Genomic DNA, 22,258 nt, shown 5'->3' on the forward strand with positions numbered 1-22,258 from the left:
TTTCTTTCTTTCTTTCTTTTTCTTTCTTTCTTCTTTTTCCTTTGTTTTCATTATTAGTGCCTTGAGTTGGCAGACATTTAAAGTCCCATTTCTCTTTCTTCATTTTATTTCCTTCATTCTCTTCCCAAACCGGTACAGCTCAGTTAGTTTCAATCAGTATATCAGGTCACAAGGAAAGTATATTTCTATCTCATTTCCTTTTTAATCTTTAGTCAAGACAATCTTGTGTATGTCTCATATGCTTCTAAAGCTATTTCTTCTAATTTGAAATTTGTTTGAGTTATAGTGACTGCATGGTGGAGGGCACCTGGGATGGGAGTGGAGCATCAACATGCATATCAGGGTCAGAGTTAGTAGTAAACTCCCTGAAGGTAGTAATTCAGTGTTCGGTGTATTCTTGTCAGGGCTTAAAACACAAACATGCATTGCACACCAAGTACCATTGTATTAGAATTCTCCAGAAAAACAAAACCAATAGGATTTATATGTGTATGTATATAGATATATACACACATACATCTATATATATAGAAAGAGATTTATAAGTAATTGGCTCATGCAATAATGGAGGCTGAGAAGTCCTGATAGAGGCAGGTTAAGTCAGCAATCTGGAGAACAGGGGGTGCCAATAGTTTAGCTACAGCCTGAGTCCAGAAGACAGATAACCCAAAAGCTAATGATATAGTTCCAGTCAAAAGGTCAACAGGCTTGAGAACCAGGAGAGTGCAGTGTGTCAATTTGAATCCAAAGTCAGGAAGAAAGCTGATGTTCCACTTTGAAGATAGGCAGAAAGAATTATCTTTTGCTCAGAGAAGGGTCAATCATTTTGTTCAATTCAGGGTTTTTACTGATTGGATAAGCCTCACCCACATTAGGGAGGGCAATATGCTTTACTCAGTTTACTGATTGAAATGTTACTCTCATCCAAAAACAAACTCATAAGAAAACCCAGAATAATGTTTTACCAAATGGAGCACCTCCATGGCCTAGTCAGGTTGACACATTAAATTAACCTTTATTGCCATCATGTAATTATTCCATTTATTTCTTATGGGAACTCTGGAAAGTAGTTATTATACCACTTTACAGATGATAATATCTAAGAGCATTGCAACACACTGTTCTAAGAATTTTATACAAAGAACTTATTTAATCTTTATTACACTAATATGAGGTACATGCTTTAATTATCCCATTTATAGATAAGGAAAAACAGGTTCAATGACTCTCTCAAGATCACATAGCTAACAACTGTCAGCGTTAAGATTCAAACCAAAGCAGGATAGCTTTAATACTCAGGCTACTATCCAGTGACTGATGAGGCAAATGAATCATTACGTATTGGATAATTTGCCCAAGGCCAGGTTTGGTGTTGAATCCAGTTGAATTCTACTTCAGATCTCATGTCACTGCTATTACACTGTTATTTTCTCCCCTTATCCCATGCTATTCATAGTTCTTTTTATATAATAGATGTTTACTAAATAGATCTTGTTGTTTTTTCTCAAGATTTAAATTAACATAAAAATTAAGAAGGTGATATATATGTGTGCAACTCTATAGACAATGCTTTATTAATGCAGCATATTGGACTCTGTATCTAGACTTTTCTACATTGTATACTTATGCTATCAGGGTCTTAAAAAAGACAAAAAAGAAAAAATAAACTACAGTTGGGACAGCTGCAAAAGGGTTAACTAGGAAGTTCCAGGTCCTCATTTGTCTACTGAAACATTAAAAGCAACAATAACAAAAACTACTAGAAACTGGCTAGAGTAACTTTATAGGAGCTTTGGTTAACAGTCAAAGATTAAGAACAATTAAATGAACGCCCAGTCAAGAAAAGCCACATTGGAAACAATAGGGCATTTTAGGATGTTTTAACTCCAATTTGCTCTGCCTCCTCTCTCATGTGGCATGGTCTTGGTCCAGAGGAGGAAGCATTCCAGTTCCCAGTTCCTTTTCTCCAACTGGAAGTAACAGAGTAGACCATATAGTGATATTTTAACTGGAGACTACCTGAAGGACTGATCTCTTTTTTACTTAACTCAGAGTTCAGGTATGGAAAAGTGACGTCAGACTTCAAGCATGGAAAAACAGCAGAAAGTACCAGACAATGCTCATAAAAACTACATAGGAACAACAGATCTGTAGACATCTGGGGCAAGAAATTAAGCAGAGAAGCATATAGTAGAACATTTAAAGCACCAAATATAGCTGATATGAGAGTCCTTAGGAAGTCAATAATTTAAAAGCAGCCATGTATACAGAATTTAGAAAGCCACACATATGCCAAAGTAAGATGCATTGTCTTGAAAGTTTTGAGACCTTATGCTTTTTCATTGAGATAATAAGGCTAAAAGTACACTCAACTAATTAGTGAAGGACTATGCCAACACAGATTCTGTCTGTAAAGAGTAAGAAAGGCAGCGGTTTTTTCAAATGCTCAATTTCCAATAACAAAAATAATAGGGCATACAAAGAAATATAAAAACTTGGCCCATTCAAAGTAACACAATAAATAATCAGAAATCATTCCAGAGGAAATGCAGACATCAGATTTACTAGACAAAGACATTAAAGCAACTGTCTTAAACATGCTCAAATGATAAAGGAAAACAGAAAAAAGTAATCAGAAGAAATCAGAAAAATAAAACATCAAATAAATGAGAATTTCAACAGAGATACAAGTTCTAAAAAGGGACAGAAAAGAAACTTGAGTGATGAAAAATACAATAAATGAATTGAAAAATTTAATAGAAAACTTCAATAGAAGATTTAACCAGGTAGAAGAACCAATTAACTTAGAAGATTGAAATTAAGGAGTCTAAGAAGAAAAAGTTTAAAAATAAATGAAGAAAAAGATCATATTCGTTATGGGTGTCTCAGAGGAAGATAGAGAGAAAAATATAGAAAGATTACTTGAGTAATGGCAGCAAATGTTCCAAATTCGATGAAAGACATGAATCTACAAGTCCAAAAGATCAACAAATTCTAAGCAGAATAAACTCAAGATGTTCACACAAAGAAATATTGTAATTAAATTGTCAAAAGCCAGTGACAAAGAGAACATCTTGAAATTAGCAAAAGAAAAGTGGCTTGTCATGTATAGAGGAAACTCAGTAAGATTTCCAGCAGATTTGACAACCAAAACAGTGAAAGACAGTAGGCAGTGGCACAGTACATTTAAAGTGGTATAAGAAAAATTGGCAACTGGGAATTTTGTATTCAGCAAAACTGTCCTTAAAATTTATGAAGAAATTAAGACATTCAAAGGTTAAAAAGAAAAATCTTAGGGAGTTTATTATCACTAAATCTGCTTTATTGGAAACTCTAAAGAAAGTACTTCAGGGAAAAATGAAAGAATGCTAGATGTTAACTCATAGCCATATGTATATGTAAAGATCTTTAGTGAAGGAGAACACACGGCAAGAGTTCATGTCCTTTGTAGGGACAAGGATGAATCTGGACACCATCATTCTCAGCAAACTGACACAAGAACAGAAAACCAAACACCATATCTTCTCACTCATAGGTGGGTGTTGAACAATGAGAGCACATGGACACAGGGAGGGGAGCATTATACACTGGGGGCAGTTGCGTGGGCTAAGGGAGGAACAGTGAGGGGTGGGAAGGCTGGGAGGGATAACATGGGGAGAAATACCAATTACAGGTGTAGGGGGGATGGAAGAAGCAAACCACCTTGCCAAGAATGTACCTATGCAACAATCCTGCATGATCAGCACATGTACCCCAGAACCTAAAGTACAAAAAAAAAGTATTAATGTGATTTTTATTTGGAAGTTCATTTTTAATTTTCTACAGGACTTAAAAGACAAATAGATAAAAATAATTATAAACCTATGTTAATAAATACGATGTGTAAAGATATAATTTGTGACATTAATAACATGAAGCAGGAAGGGGACAGAACTGAGTAGCAGTAAAGATTTTGTAAGTGATTAAGCTGATATCAATAGAAAATGGGTTGTTACAACTTTTGTTATTATATGCAATACTCAAGGAAACTACAAAGAAAATATCTATAATATATACACAAAAATAAATGAGAAGGGAGACACTGTCTCAAAAAAATTGGTTGCATTTTATACACTGACAATGAATAATCCAGAGGAAATAAAAAACTTCATTTTGATTGCATCAAAAACAATAAAATAGGACTATTCTTTAAACAATGAGTTGAAAGATTTGTACACTGAAAACAACAATGCTGAAAGAAATTAAAGAAAACCAATGAAATGACACCTCATGTTTAATAAGAGGTATAATATTGTTAAGATGTCAATAATACACAAGACAAAGCAATCTAAAATTTTAATGCTTATCAAAATTACCTTTTTTGTAGTAGTGGAAAACCCTATATTTATATTTATATGAAATTTCAAGGGACTATGAACATACAAAACAGTCTTGAGAAAGAACAAAGTTGGAGGATTAATACTTGTGAATTTTAAAACTTATTGCAAATCTACAGAAACCAAAACAGTATAATACTGGCATAAAGTCAAACTAACAGAACAATGGAATTCAAAGGCCATTTCAGAAATTAATTCTTTTGTATGTGGTCAAATGATTTTCACCAAGGTTGACAAGATTATTCAATTTGGAAAGGGCAGTGTTTTCAACAAATAGTGTTTGGAGAAAAGGATATTCATATGCAAGAGTGATGTTGAATCCTTATTCTATATTATATACAAATATTAACTCAAAATGGTTGAAAAACGTAAAAGCAAGAGTTAATGCTATAAAATTCTTAGGTAAAAACATAGGGGAAAGCTTCGTGCCCTTGGATTTGATAATGAGTTCTTAGATACAATACTAAAAGTGTAGTAAATAAAGGAAAAATATAAATTGTACTTCATCAATATTAAAAATTTGTTTGCATCAAAGAACGTTATCAATGTAATGAAAGGCAATTCACAGAATGGGAGAAAATATTTGCAAATTATATATCTGATGAGATATTAATATACAGAATAAAGAACCAATAAGATGTATATATGTTATATATGATAGATATAGATAGATGAGTAGTGTGATGGTTTCACAGCAGTGTGACTGTTCTTAATGCCATAAACCATACACTTATATATGGATAAAATTGTAAATCTTATATTCATTTTACCACAATAAGAAAATGTAGTTAGAGATGTTTATTTTTATTAGATATAGAAAATTTGTATTATATGATACTGAATTCTTCTATGGATTAATGCATACTATACTGGGAAATTTTCAAATTATTTTAAGATGTTGGAATTGTGTTGTATCAAACATAGTTTAGAGTAAATGGTACTGAATGGACTTTGATTATTCCTTTCTTTTGACTTCTTTGTCTTTTTGTTTGTGTTAAAGTTATCTTAAACTATTCCATCCTCTAGAATATAAACTGCCATACAGTACAAATTCAGGATAATAGGCAGTGTTTCAATAGGAAACACAGTTTTGTCAAATGAACATCACCAGTGGTGAATGTGATTCATCATGACACAATGACAGAGGGGTGAAATGAGAATGCAGGAACTCATATTTCTCTGTTGCTTTCCTGGAATTTGGCTCACAATCCATTTAGTCACATTTTCTGTGCCCACATAAATAAACTGAGCAATTATTTAAGACTATTTAAAACAATCATAGCCTGGTAATAAGTACCTCAAAATTCAAACTATTTACTTAATGTATGAGGCAATATAATATGAGGTTAAAACACCAAATAAATGAAGAAAAACATTGTTAGGGGCCAGGCATGGTGGCTCATGCCTGTAATCCCAATACTTTGGTAGGCCAAGCAAGTGGATCATTTGAGCTCATGAGTTCAAGAACAGCTTGGCCAACATGGTAAAACCTTGTCTCTACTAAAAATATAAAAATTAGCCAGGTGTCTTGGCATGTGCCTGTGTTCCTGGCTACTTAGTAGGCTGAGGTGGGAGAATCACTTGAACCCAAGAAGCAGAGATTGCAGTGAGCCAACATCACATCACTGTACTCCAGCCTGGGTGACAAAGCAAGGCATTGTCTCAAAAAAAAAAATTAAAAATTAAATAAGAAAACATTGTTAGGTATAATGGCCATTCCCAGAAGGATAGTTTTGCTTTTGAGAAATAGAGCAAATTGATGACATAAAAGATTTGAGTATCAACTAAAGCAGTTATGATGCCTCAGATATGTTGGGAAGATCCAAGGCAAATAATGCCTAGAATGGATTACCAACAAAATACATTAAGAAGGAAAGGATATAAATTTAATATTTTGCTGCTATAAAAGCACCCAATCAGACAACATGTGATAATGAAATATATTAGCAATATATCACCAAATAGCCTAATATGACATCTAGATTAAATACAGAGTTTGTCACAGTTCAGAGGCAGGCTATTGTAAACAACTATAGCAACAACAAAATATAGTTAACTGCATCGGAAATTAATGCCATACCGCATGAGATTACATAAAGTATTGGATTTAATTACACTGTTTTCTCTAACAATGGGAAAAACATCAGACAATTTCAAGTTGAGGGGCATTCTACAAATTATATCAGTACTCCACAAAACTATCAAGTTATTTCAAAAATAAAAAATGAGAACTGTCACAGCTGAGAGAAGTCCAAGGAGACTGACAATTAAATGTAATGTGGTATCTTGGATGTGGTCATGGAACAGATAAAATATATTAGGTAAAAACTAAGAAATATGGATGAATTACAAAATTCAGTTCATAATGATGCATCAATATTGGTTAATTAATTGTAACCAATGTACCATACCAAAATATTAATAATACAGGAAACTGGCTGCAGGGAACATGGTAACTCTCTAGCATCTTCGCAATTTTTCTGTATATCTAATATTCCCCTAAAATAATAGGCTGATTAAAAATAAATTGGTTATAAAAAGGTATTAGAAAATGTGAGTAAGATCACTCATGGTAGCTCAATTATATGCCACAATTTTATTTAGAATGAAGAGGATAGTTTGTGTACTGGTCTGTTTTCACATTGCTATGAAGAAATATCTGTGACTGGGTAATTTATAAAGGAAAGAGGTTTAACTGACTCACAGTTCTGGATTGCTGGAGAGGCCTTAGGGAACTTACAATCATGGTGGAAGGCAAAAGAGAAGCAGACACCTTCTTCACAGGGTAGCAGGACAGACTGAGTGCCAGCAGGGGAAATGTCAAATGCTTATAAAACTATCAGGTCTTTTGAGAACTCACTCATTATCATGAGAACAGCATGGGAGAAACATCCCCCATGATCCAGTTACCTCCACCTGGTCCTGCCTTTGACGTGGGGATTATAATTTGAGGTGAGATTTGTGTGGGGACACAGAGCCAAACCATGCCAGTTTGTCTAGAACTTTAGTATGCATCTCCAGTATGAGATCCCATCAAGAAATTAGAGAAACACAGTCCTATGCTTTCTAACATCTGGTAACTCTAATTCAAGTAAAAAAGAAAAATCTGACAATAATTATACAACCTGCCTCTCCTTTCAAGTTTCCATTCATCATCATTGTGAGCAGTCCCAACCACATGTAAAATCCAGACCATATACGATACCAGTAATTTTTTCCATTAGATGCGTACCATTGAATGCAGTCTCAAGTATGCTACATCCAGTGACTTTGTATATGTTATAGCTATCTCTGGCCAGCCTATAAGAGAGCATTTCCAAGTCTTCTTAATTTTTTCTATAATATAATTCTTCAAAGCTTGTAGGAAAACATCATCTCTTTGATACTTCATTGTGCAGGACTCTTAGATTTGGAGCAGATCAAGTGTTGCTCTTCATGAAAAGTTTTGTCCCTGCTTTCATACCTTCTTCAGCTTATTTCTTAGATGAGAAGATGTAGTCCTAAAAATAGGCCAGAAAGCAGTCAGGTTTATCTCTTTTCAGAACAAAGCATTGATTGATCTACAAACAACATATATTTATTTATATTCACATTTTAATTTGTAATTTTTATGGGTACATGGTTGGTGTATATATTTATAGGATACATGAGATATTTTGATACAGACATACAGCTAGTGCTCGACTTATGACCATGATTGTTTCCGACAGACTGGTCGTAACATGATTTGGTCGTAAGTTGAGTAGGCTATATGTACAGTACTGTGAAAAGATGTTATAAAAATCTTTAAGTCATATTTTATCATAATTTTCTTTCATTATTATATATCATAATTTTCTTTGTTCATTTTATGCCATTTGTATCATCTCTACACCATTTTGTTTCTTATTTTTACATTGGTCAGGTTTAAGTAAAACACTGCATTACCAGTACAACTGGTTTAATATTTGCAAAACATACAAAATTACAAAATACAGGTGCATACAAAAATACAAAATACAGGTGTAAAAAATACCATAGGAAACATTTTCCCAATTGCAAAACATATCAAAATATATAAACATGTAAGAAACATTTTATTGGCCACTCGTGCTTGGCTGCAGATCGTTGATGTCGTCATCTGAGGCAGCAGTTGGGGTTACCGGAGTTGGTTTTTTCATAAACATGGTGAGCTTTGTCTGAATTGTATGTTTCTTTTTTTCTTCATAAATTTCACGGCACGGACGAAACACATTGTGCACCATCCGTTCAATCCTTGCAAATCGTTCTATGTTTGGGTCCATTGCTTCGAAATGTATAAGAAGTTTATTCAGTAAAGATAAACCGTCTGATAATCTCTTAGTGGTGAACTTTCTTTCTGGCTCCTCCTCTTCTTTCTCTGCTTCTCTTCTTTCTTCTTCCACCACTCTTTCTTCTTCCAGTTCGATTAGCTCTTCATTTGTAAGTTCTCTGGATTCTCTGTCTAGCAACTCTTCGACATCTTCCATTTCACACTCCAAAGAAAGGTCTTTAGCGAGTTTTACTATTTTTTCCCGAATCATTTCAAGTTCATGTTCACTGTCAAATCCGTCAAAATCATTAACATAGCGCTTAACACAATCTTTCCAGATGCCATTCACGCACTTTGTCATCACAGCCTCCCAGGCGGTAGCGATATTCTTGATACACATCAAAATGTTGTAGTGTTTCCAAAAATCTACAGCGGAGCAGTCGTGGCTAGCGATTGTGGTCGTAAAGTCGAATGGTTGTAAGTTGCATAGGTCGTAAGTCGATCAATACCTGTACAGTATGTAATAATTTCATCAGGGTAAATGGGGGTATCCATCACCTCAAGCATTTAATATTTCTTTGTGTTACAAACATTCCAATTATACTCATTTAGTTTTTTTTAATGTGTACAATAAATTATTGTTGATGGTAGTTACCCTGTTGTGTTATCAAATACTAGATCTTTTTCATTCATCTAATTATACTTTTGTACCCATTAACCAGCTCCACTTCCCCTGCACTCCCACTGTCTTTCCCAGCCCCTGGTAACCATAATTTTATTCTCTACCTCCATGAGTTCAATTGTTTTAATTTTTAGCTCCCATAAAGGAGTGATAACATGCAAAATTACAAACTACCTCTGTTTAAATGACACTTCTTTTAACAATATTGTTTACCAGCAGAAGCTGTAGTAAATTCCAGCCAACCACACCCAGCTTTCCAGAGATTGGGTATAACTGTTTATTGCTATGGGGCATTAAATTAATTAAGGTAGATCATGTTCTTAGAATGGTATCAAACATATTGTGAATGCAATATAAGTGTCCACTGTTAGTCTTATTGTTGCTCTGAAAGTAACATGCATGCCAAATTGTACATACACACAAAAAGAAAGCAAATTACTCTCATTAGATACTTATAGTTGCTCGCAATGGGAAAATGCTGATGGTGAGCCTTGTTCTCAGTGATCTTGAAAGCTCAGAGGAGCTAACTAATGACAAGAACCTTAAGAGGTAATTCCATAAAATCAATGTCATGTGATCAATTCCCATAATTAAGAATTTCTGATTAGTATTTTAAATATAATTAGTCCAAAATTGAAGAAATATGAATATTATTTTGAGCATGTCTTAATGTTCAGCCTTTTTCACAAGACACTTTACAGTTTACAAAATAGTGTCTTATACATTTTTTCATTTGATTATCACAACAAATCTAGATGTGGTAGGAAACGAAAATAGAAAATAGAGCAAAATTCTGGTGCTGTGAGGAACATATTACCTGTGTTATAATTTCTGCCTTTACAGTTTAGTAGAACTTTAAGGCCACAATTGGATTTTTCCCTTACATTTTATGTTAGCATTTTGTGACATTTTATTAAACAAAAATAATTTTGGTTATGAATTTAATACAATCAAAGCCATAAAATTTTTGAAAATATTTCTGAATCCTTAGTAACATTGGTTTACTATTTATAAGAGTATTCTCCACAACTGTGGAGAAAAATGGTCATCCTATCGTAATGTCATACTTCGACATCCTAGATAAAAATAATATCCAAAATCCAGGCATTTAAAGCCTTATGAAGTGGACCATTTATCAGATAATACAGAATCCTTCATTCTTGTCACCCTCATACTGTTTTGCTAGAGGGCTATGGGTGGTAGTTTTAATTTTCTACTATATTTCATCTGAGAGCTAGGTTCCCATACCTTTCTTTGCCTCAAACTAGTAGTACCTAGCAAAGTGTCTGGCTAAATATAAGTGATCAGTATTTATTGAATGTGTTTGAATGTGTCAGCCCAAGAGGACTTTATCCACAAATTATAAAGAAGATATTTTTCATCATTAAGGAGCATGTTCGTGGTTCTCCCTGAAATAATTTGCCAAATCTTAAAAGTCTTCAGTGCTTGGAAAGAGTCTGTAGCTTTCATCAGATCTTTCAAAGAGAACTTCTATTTTAAATGATTGTTGAGAAGAACAAATTAAAGGGCAGTAGATCTATCTAATTCAAATCATCCCCATTTTTTTTATATTACTTTGGATTTATAATATATATATCTTTAAATGTTATGCTCAAGCCTCAAGTGATATACCACTTAATGTACAGCAGTCCCACCCCTTCCCTTCTGTGGGGATATGTCCCAAGATTCCCAGAGGGTACCTGAAACCTTAGGTAGTACCTAACTCTATTTACATTATGGTTTTTTTCCTATCCCATGATAAAGTTTAAAGTATAAATTAGGCCCAGTGAGAGATTACAACAATAATCATAAAATAGAAAAATTATAACAAAATGCCAGCATCACTACTCATTTGATTTTTGAGCCATTATCAAGTAAAATAAAGGTTACTTGAACATGAGCAATGCAATACCATGATAGGGGATCTCATAATTCTGACAGCTACTAAGTAACTAACAGGTAGGTCGTGTATACAGCATGGATAATTGGGCAAAGGGATGATTCACATCCTGGGTGGTATAAAGTGGGGTGGTGCAAGATTTCATCACGTTACTTAGAATGGCACACAATTTAAAACTTATGAATTGTTTATTTCTGGAATTTTCATGTAATATTTTCAGGCTGTGGCTTACTGCGAGCAGCTCAAACCATGGAAATGAAACAGTGGATAAAGGAAAACTACTGAGTATTTTAACAACCTTACTTTCACAAAAGCCACAATACATTCTTATTATTTTTATTTACAGTCAATTATAATTGAAAGAGAGTTCAGTAATAAGGATAAAAGCATTCTTAGTGTGTATCCAGGTAGTTACCATTCCTAGTGTTATTTCCTTTCTGTAGACCCAGATTGCCATCTGGTATATCTTTTCCTTCTGCCTGAAGGACTTTAATATTTCTTGTAGTGTGAATCTGCTGCTGCTAAATTATTTCGGTTTTTATATGTCTGAATAGTTTTTATTTTGCCTTCACATTTTTCATGGTAGAGTCATAGATTCATGGGCTATGGAGTCTAGACTATTTTAAACATGCTGCTGCGCTGTCTTCTCACTTTGTTTCTGACAAGAAATTGGCTGTCACTCTTTGTTCTTCTGTATGCAGCAGGCTTTTTTTCTCTCTCACTGCTTTTAAGAGCTTCTCTTCATCACTAGCTTTCAGCAATATACTTATTATATGCCTGATTAGAGTTTTCTTCATGCTTTTGTACTTGTGGTATATTGAACTTTTTGCATTTACAGGATCATAGTTTTCATCAATAATACACTGAAATTTTTGCATCTGTGGGATCATAGTTTTCATCAAATATGGAAAATTGTTGGCCATAATTTCTTCAAATTTTTTTCTGCCTCCTCTTTAACAATTGGAATTACATATGTATTTGGCCGCTTTAACTTGTCCTAGAGCTTACTGATAGTTATTATTATTTAAATGATCTTTTCTCCCTGTGGTTCACTGGACAGTTTTATTGCTGTGTCTTAAAGTTTACTAATCTTTTTGTAATATCTATTCAGTTCTGAATTGATGTAGTTTATTTTCCATGTCTTATATTATATTTCATCTCTTAAAATTTAGTTTGGGTCTTTTAATATGTCTTCTATATTTCTACTAAATTTTTGATTATATGGAATTCAGTTATGAGAACTATTTTAATGTAATTACTAATTCTGTCATCAATTTCAGCTCTTATTTGTTTTCCATGAACTGATTTTTCCTTTCATTATTGGTTGTATTTTGTTGGTTCTCTTCATATCTAGTAATATTTAATTGGATGTCAGATATGAATTTTACCTTTCTGGATGCTAAATATTTTTGCATTTCTATAAATATTTTCCAGCTTGGCTCTATATTGCAGTTAAATTATTTGAAAATTATTTGATCTTTTGGGGACTTGCTTTTAAGATTTATTTGTCAATATAAGAGCAATGTTCAATATGGGAATAATTCCACACTACTATGGGAAGATCCTTCTGATTACACTCCTAATACTCTATGAATCATGAGGTTTTCCTCTCTGGCTGGTAGATGCAGGCACCATTCTCAACTCTTTGTAAGCACCATACACCATTACTTCTAATAATAGTCTGGTAGGGGCAAACACTCTCATTGTGTTAAATACACCTTGAATTCATTAATGACCATGAATTATTAGAAAAAGTAAAATTATATTTAATATCTTTTAAACATTCTCTATATTTAGTATGTTAATTTGAAATACATATTTAGTATAATAATATTGAAAACCCAATTGTTAAAGTTGAAAACCATTGAGGGTTCTGGGTAATCAATACTGATTATGAATTTTGAAAAATATTAGCTTTTTTTCTCAGGCTATTTAGAGGGTAAGAATAAAGTAAAGAACTCCTTAATCACATGACTATTACTAGGCAAATTTCTTAAAATGTTTTGTAACATTGCCATTCTGTCCATATATTTATTGCATTGCCCTTATTTCATTTTCTCTTTAGATTTGCAAGGGATATCATAGGCTTCCTTTATTTAGTGAAAAGAAAAAATCAAAACCAGAAAATAGTACTGATTAAACAATTTCACAAAGGACAAAGAAGGGAGCATATTTTGCCTTTAAAAATACATAACAAAGGGAGTGCTTCAGACTCAAATTTGCAAGACACTTTTTGAAGTAGAGCTGTGATAGGAGGTTACATGTTTTTTTTAATTTTTAATTTTATTATTTTATTTTTGAGTCAATTCCTCTTAGAACACTGTAGCAACAGAATATGTTACTGAATATTCATTACTTCACAAGTAGTCTGGCTTTTGTTGAATCCGAGGAGAAAATTAGGATAAAAGGAAACCATTTCTATTTTTCTTTTGTCCTCCCAGTTGCCCTATGTTTGCTTCTTTCATGAAGAAGCTCATATTCTTTCTCAAAGAGCTGACCTCAGTTCTTGAGAACTATCTATAAGAAAAGAGATGCTGCGTATCAGTCATAATTTCAAGTGTAATGCAGGTACTTGCATTTCTAACATAAAAGGAGATATGGTAGAGAAACATTCCAAATCTTACTTAGGGAAGGCTTGTACATATTTTGAAAAAGTAAAATGGAAATGTGCATTTCAGTGATAAAACTGTCTTAGAATGCCCATCAAATATTTTAAGCAAAGGACAGATAGTCAAATTGGGTTTCCATTGAATCTCCGAAGGACATAATTGGTCATGCTGTCTGATTCCAGTATTTGTTTAAATCTATTCTAATCTGTTTAAGGTAATACCCATTTTTAATTTTAACAGTAGTCTATAAAGGGAATCTTGTTAATGTAATGGTTTTTCTTTCTCCTCTAGATATATCTGATTAATACATTCATAGTTGAAAGTATAGTCAGTTTTTCCAGGAAGTTAGATGGCTTTTCTTTGTTTTGGTAGTGGTGGCCTAGTGGCCTTTTTTCTTTCAAGATACTGTTTCTAAATAACCTGAGGATATTTGAAGGAAATCATTCCTCCATTCCATTGATGTGCCAATAAGATAGCATGAGGATACCAATATGGTTACTTACAAAATTGTTTATTCCTTAGGTTAGTCTATTTGTTTGGTTGTGCATAAATAATTTTGAAACTGTTGTTTTAGAATAAAATTTCAGTTTGCTTTAAATCAGTGTCATGTTTCAGTGACTTCACCTGGCTTTGACCTCTATGTACTGACCCATGTTATGGAATATAAGACATAATTTGTAGGCTTGGGTAGTATGTCATTTCAATTAGCAGGCAATTAAAAAATAAGAATATTTGACATTTACATCTATAAAAATGTTTAAAGACTTGTGTGTCTGTGTATGTGCAAATATCCGTATCAGTCAGGGTTCTCCAGAGAAAGAGACAGAACCAATAGGATATATCTTTACATCTATTTCAGAGCGTGCACGTGCTCACGCGCATGTGCACGTGTGCGCGCACGCGCACACACACACGCACGCACGCACACATTGTCTTAGGGATTGGCTCACATAACTGAAAGGGCTGGCAAATCTGAAGTTTGTAGGGCAAGCCAGCAGTCTGGAAGCAGAAGTTGATGCTTCAATCTTGAGGCAGAATTTATTCTTACCAGGAAATCTCGTTTTTTTCTTCTCTTAAGGCTTTCTAGCTGATTGGATGAGGCTCTGTTTCTGACAATGTTCATATTTTTGCAAGATTTTAGTGGAGGTCTTAGGTCACTTCAAGTATGTTCCCTGTCTCCAAATTGGTAAAACATTAGCTTACTAGAACTTCATGGACAAGGGCTATTTCGAAATTGCTCATCTTTTCTCTATGAAACAGGAACTTAGCACAGAAAAAAACTCATCATATGTTCGAACAGATTTATTCTCTTTTCTTTTTCTTGCTGTTTTTGGTACTAGGGAAACACCACAATCCATTATAAGGATATCATTGTTAATAAATTGATAACTATTTTGTATCCAATCCTATTTACAATAGAATTATATTATAATTACTATCTCCTCTTGTTTCTTTGATGATGGTAGTGGTAAAAGTAACTTATTCATAATTTTACCTCTATGTTATAAAACTTGATATTTAAAATTTGTTCTTTTGAGAATCATCTTATTTTGAATTATAGGGAGTCCAAGAGATCATGCTAGTTAATATGGCCAGAGTCAAAATTAATTAACAACCAGTAGATTTGATCAATCTCAGGCCGTTTATAGTTTGTAGCTAGATAGGGAAATAATGAAATTATTGTTTTCTTGTTACAATGAATAAATAAATAAATAATTCTCATTATTAAAAGACATAGATGATATTCCAAATGTTTTCCCTTTGCTTTTCCTTAACGAAAAGTTAGTAGCCTTCAAAATGGGTCAGAAATACTTTCACATAGGCTGATAAATGAAATTTGAAGAAAAAAAATCAATAGTAATGTTGGAGGTTACTGAGTGCATGCAATTGCATTCAGGAGAGATGACACCAAATTGTCCCGAACATGTGAAAGCTTTACATTTTAAGAGCTTTAGGAAAAAAATCACCTTCACTAATTCATTTTAATATTTAGGAGCCCTAAAAATGTAGCTATATCGCAGATACCTGTTGTGATCAATTAGCTCTGATGGTATTTTACTAAAAAGTACCTGTTTTCATGGATAGGTAACACATCTGGCAACACTTTTCTTTGAAGCTGTTAAGCCATGCCTCATTTTTAATGCCAGTATTTCATAACATTATGCTACAGTCATTCTGAAGTTGGAACTCTAATGTCATGATTGTTAGACAGACTTTGTAAGACATCCTGAATCAATAATGACCTTTAGTATAATTCTATAATCTAAGTAAGGAAACAAGTTTTACTTGACAAGTGGTTGGAGAGAAGATGCTTGATAATATTGGCATACTTAGTCTTTTAGTGTATTTGTTGGTGACATAGTGATAACACAGATGCCTTTATTATAGCATGATGCATGGTACAGTAAAATTTCATGTCATATGATTTAATCTTAGGCCCTGGTTTTAAAAAGTCAACCTAACTTAGAGTCTCATCTTTAACATCTCAATTTACATGTAGTTTAATTTCATTCATGCTGCTCAAAAAAACAAGGTTATAGTGAGGATTCAGTATCCCGGGTATTAATGACTGTGTGATTAATACAGATCTGCAAGTGGCAGTAGAATAATTGAACTACTTTTAGGAAATTGTACAATTGTTCTCAGATAAAGAAAAATAAAGTCATCAACACAAGGGTTTGCCAAGCTGATATGTCTGATTTGTGTACCTCTATACAACCTTGCTCTAAGCCACCTGGAAGAATAATGCATCAAATTTATCTTTCTTTTTTATCATAGAGAAATTTGTTCAAGCTCTTAGTACATACACATACACAAAATATCCTGCAAAACAAGGGGAAAAGTAATAAATTTTCAATACATTTGCAAAGCCTGTGCATACATTATAAAGGAAAAATATTATTGCCAAGTTACGAACCTGATGTGCTATAATTAGACACAGGACCTAAGTGGAGTTATTTGTTGAACTAGAAATGCATTCAAGATCACAAAACTAGGATACGATGTGTTTTTCTGTTTTGATAATAAACTTTCTGATAAACTAGCTTCTATATTTAAAATAAATGGAGACAAAATAAAATAACTCCTTATTTCATAAATGACCCAAAGGTTTTCAAGAAGATATGAAGTTGGGTTTGTTCATTTTCAGCTATGCTGTTCTATAGTATTGGGAGGAATCCAAATGAGTTTGCCTCATTCTTTGATATGTGTTATGTTAATTGTTGTGCTGATTGCATTTTTGATCTTTGCAGTATAGAATATTCTATACTGCAAAGATCTAGTAAATCCTAAAACTGTTTTGAATTGATTTATAGAACAGTAGCAATTTATGAGATTCTTGTTCTACTAATGGTTGACTTTACTATCCAATGAACTGGGTTTTTCTTGACTGTTCCCACAAAGGAGGCATTGTTCACCATTTGATGTCACCTGGGAGAGCAATTCAACATTCAAGGTCACTAAGCTCAAGTTCACTTGAATTTTATGAACTAAAATGACATCACTCTGATATCTGTGCTTTGTATAGCAGAATTGAAATACGGTAAAATTATAAAGTGGGTAAGGTTAATCTTCAGTTGCCTGCTATCTCCTCATTTGGTACCCCTTTCCCCTTTTCTGTTGGCATTCTAAGACTAAAAGGACAGGATATATAATGGGGAAAGGGACACTATTGGGCTTCAGAGATTGCCATGTGCCACTTCTACTTCACCACTGTTTCTAACATGAAAATTCTCTGAGAAAAATCTTTAAAGGTAGTTTTACTTTGAAGTAATATGTGTTGTTATTTGTATAATTCACTCTAATACATCGATAATTTACAAAATATAGAATTCACACTTCTTTTAAGCATGTAGTTGATAAAGTAGATAGGACAAAACTACCACCCAAATAAGCACACCCATTGTGTTATTTGTGTGGGAAGAGTAGCACATACATAAAATCATCTGTTAATGGTGTGCACTTCAAATACAAAAACTTCTATATAGTTAGGCAATGACCCTCGTTACTTATCTTCAGAAGTAAAGCTTATATAGACTTACAGAATAGCAGTATGGGTTAAAATATTGTTGCAAACTAAAAAACCAGAATGAGTCTTTAAAAATTCCTGCAGTAAGATAGATAACACAGGCATCAATATCACACTGAGCCTCCATTTGTTGAAATCATAGAAAACCTTTGTTTTATGCAATGTTTAACATTTCATCAGAGCCAAGGTAACTTGAACTGCATTAGGTAATGCTTTTGCTCTACCCTGAGCAGTTAAAACATTTTGGTATATCTCCTATTCATTTTTGGTCCATACAGGCATCTCTCATTCAGAGGAATTTTTTCCGTGTGAATATTCGTGCCTTTTATTGGTTTTCACTGTTCTTTCAACTGATGTCTTATTAGTTGACATAATGAAAAGAACAAATTGCCTAATCAAGCTTTTTATAGTACTAAAAACTGGGGAAAGATCTTTTAAAATTATATGCATATAATGCATGTCATCAAAATCAGTGGCATTGTTAATGAGAATGAGCTCACAACACAGTCATTTGAAGGGAGGAACTATTTCTGCCCCTCTCCATGATCATCACATAGGATAGAGAAACAAAGAAAGATATGCAGACTGTCAACATCAGAAAAGTGAAATTTCCAAATTTATAATGGAATTAATGCTTTCAAATCTATAAATACCAAAATGTGCCTCTGCATCTGCTAACTCATGCTTTTTGACAACAAGCTGTGCTGAAAGGCAGTCAGTTGATATTACAGGCAAGCACTGTGGGCTGAGCAGTTGCAATTTGTTGATTGTTTTCTGATGCACATCCGTGGACCATATGGTCAGGGTCTTCATGGAAACTAACTGTCCATAATTTTCTTCCAACATGAAGATAAGGTAGTAAAATAATTTTGGAGCTGTAGAGTAACCTCAGCCAAATGTATCATACAGATTATAGGAAGGCTGATAAAATATATCACCCATCTCATCTACTGTCTACGCATATCTCAGAGTCTGGTATGTATTCTATTGCAGTTCATATATCAGAGCTATATTATGCTATATTCTCTAGGACTGAGATATTTCCCCCTCCATCAAGGTAAGGACTGAGTACTATATCTTTTTTTAATTTGCAGAGCCAAAGAAACCCATGTTAGATTAATCAAACTTCTCATAGTTGTTTCTCAAGAATATCAGGACTCAGGCAGGCACAGTAGCGCATGCCTGTAATCCCAACACTGTGGGAGGCCAAAGCAGGAGGATTGCTTGAGGCCAGGAGTTGAAGGCCAGCCCGGGTAACATAATGAGACCTCTAAAAAATCCTTTCTAATACAATAACTAAGTGCACATCATTATAAAGGAAGTCAATAAGAAAAGCACAGACAAGCAAAATATTAAAACAATAGGTTCTTTGCACATAGTTAAAAAGGTCTAAAGGTATACTTTAGAGATACTGCTGGTATGGTTCCAGATCACTGCAATAAAGTGTGTCACACAAATATTTTGGTTTCACAGTACGTAATAAAGTTATGCTTACACTGTACTATAGTCTACTAAGCATGCAATAGCATTGTCTAACAAAAAAATGTAAATTTCTTAATTTGAAAAATCCTTTATTACTACAAAATGCTAACAATTATCTGAGATTTCAGTGAGTCATAACCTTTTTTCTACTGGAAGATCTTGCCTCAGTGTTGATGGTTGCTGACTGATTAGGGTGGTGATTACTGAAGGTTTGGGTAACTGTGGCAATTTCTTAAGATAAGACAACAGGCCAGGCGCAGTGGCTCATGCCTATAATCCCAGCATTTGGGGAGGCCGAGGCGAGTGGATCTCTTGAGGTCAGGAGTTCAAGACCAGCCCAGCCAAGGTGATGAAACCCCGTCTCCACTAAAAACACAAAAATTAGCCGGGTGTGGTGTCACATGCCTGTAATCTCAGCTACTCAGGAGGCTGGGGCAGGAGAATCACTTGAATCCAGGAGGTGGAGGCTGCAGTGAGCCTAGGTCATGCCACTGCACTCTAGCCTGGGTGACAGAGTGAGACTCCATCTCTAAATAAATAAGTAAATAAATAAATACAATGAAATTTTCCACATTAACTGACTCTTCCTATCATAAATGATTTGTTTCTAGCATGTGATACTGTTTGATAGCATTTTACCCATAGTAGAACATTTTTCAAAATTGATATCCATAATCTCAAACCTTATCGCTGCTTTATCAACTGTCTATAGAGTATTCTAAATCTTTACTTGTTGTTTCAACAATGTTCACAGCATCTTTATCAGGAGTAGATTGCATCTGAAGAAACCAGTCTCTTTGCTCATTTGTAAGAAGCAAGTCCTCATCCTTTCAAATTTGATCATAAGATTGCAGCAGTTCAGTCACATCTTCAGACTTCAGTTTGAATTCTTTCTCATGCTATTTCTAACACATCTGCAATTATTTCCTCCACCGAAGTTTTGAGCCCCTCAAATTCACCTATGGGGGTTGGAATCAACTTCTTCCAAGTTTCTGTTACTGTTGCTATTTTGAGCTCCAGTGAATCACAATTGTTCTTAATGATATGTAGAATGGTCAATCCTTTCTAAAAGATTTCCAGTGTGCTTGGCCCAGATCTCACAGAGACAGCTATAGTTTTACTAAAAGTATTTCTTAAATAATAAGACTTGAAAGTCAAAATGACTCCTTGATCCATGGGTTGCATAATGGTGATTGTGTTAGCAAGCACAAAAACGTTAATCACTTGGTACATTTCTGTCAGAGCTCTTGGGTGATCAGGTGCATTGTCAATGAGCAGTAATATTTTGTAAGGGATCCTTTTCTTCTGAGTAATAGGTCTCAATAGTGGGCTTAAAATATTCAGTAAATAATGCCATAAACAGATGTGCTGTCCTCTAGGCTTTGTTGTTCCATTTATAGGACACAGACACAGTAGATTTAGCATAATTTTTAGGAGGATTTTCAGAATGGTAAGTGAGCATTGGCTTTAAATTAAAGTGCAGACAATATTAGCCCCTAACAAGAGAGTCAGCCTGTCCTTTGAAGTATTGAAGCTAGGCATTGATTTCTCTCTAGATAGGAAAGTCCTAATGGCATCTTCTTCCAATGGAAGGCTGTTTCATCTACACTGAAAATCTGTTGTTTAGTGTAGCCACTTTCATCAATTATCTTAGCTAGATCTTCTAGATAACTTGCTACATCTTCTACATCAGCACTTGCCACTTCACCTTGCACATTTGTGTTATGGTGACAGCTTCTTTCCTTGAACCTTATGAACCAATTTCTGTTAGCTTCCAACTTTTCATGTGAAGCTTCTTCACCTCCCTTGCCCTTTACAGAATTGAAGAGAGTTAGGGCCTTGCTGCAGATTAGGCTTTGGCTTAAGGAAGTGTTCTAGCTGGTTTGATCTTCTATCCAGACCAATAAAACTTTCTCCATTATAGCAATAAGGATGTTTCATCCTTTTTATTGTTCATGTGTTTACTGCAGCAGGTCCTTTAATTTTCTTCAAGAACTTTTCCTTTGCATTTACAAGTTAGCTAAGGGTTTGGGGTAAGACGCCTAGATTTCCACCTGTTTAAGCTTTCAACATGCCTTTCTCACTAAACTTAATCATTTCTAGCTTTTGATTTCAAGTGAAAGACATGCTACTTTTCCTTTCACCTTAACACTTAGAGGCTATTGTAGAGTTATTAATCAGCCTAATTTCAATATTGTTAAGTCTCAGGAACTAGGCAGACCCAAGGAGATGGAGAGATATGGGGGAAGAGCTAATCAGCGGAGCAATCACAATACACACAAATAATTTATTAATTTATTTATTGAGACAGAGTCTTGCACTGTCAGCCAGGCAGGAGTGCAGTGGTGCCATCTTGGTTCACTACAACCTCTGCCTCCTGGGTTCAAGTGATTCTCCTGCCTCAGCCTCCTGAGTAACTGGGACTACAGGTGTATGCCACCACACCCAGCTAATTTTTTGTATTTTTAGTAGAGATGGAGTTTCACCATGTTAGCCAGGATTGTCTCAATCTCCTGACGTCGTGATCCATTTGCCTTGGCCTCCCAGAGTGCTGGAATTATAGGCATGAGCCACCACACCCCGCCACACACAACGTTTATTAAGTTCATTGTCTTATATGGGTGCGATTTGTGGCACTCCAAAACAAGTAAAAGAGTAACTTCAAACATCACTGATCATAGGTCGCCATAAGAGATATAATAATAATGCAAATGCAAATGCTTGAAATATTGGGAGAATTACAAAAATGTGACACAGAGATATGAAGTGAGCACATGCTGTTGGAAAAATAGATTTGCTTGATGCAGAGTTATCACAAACTTTCAATTGTTTTTTTTTTTTCCCATTTATTTATTTTATTGCATTTTAGGTTTTGGGGTACATGTGAAGAACATGCAAAATTGTTGCATAGG

This window comes from Cebus imitator, unplaced genomic scaffold (assembly GCF_001604975.1).
Source record: "Cebus imitator isolate Cc_AM_T3 unplaced genomic scaffold, Cebus_imitator-1.0 Scaffold210, whole genome shotgun sequence".
Classification (NCBI taxonomy): domain Eukaryota; kingdom Metazoa; phylum Chordata; class Mammalia; order Primates; family Cebidae; genus Cebus; species Cebus imitator.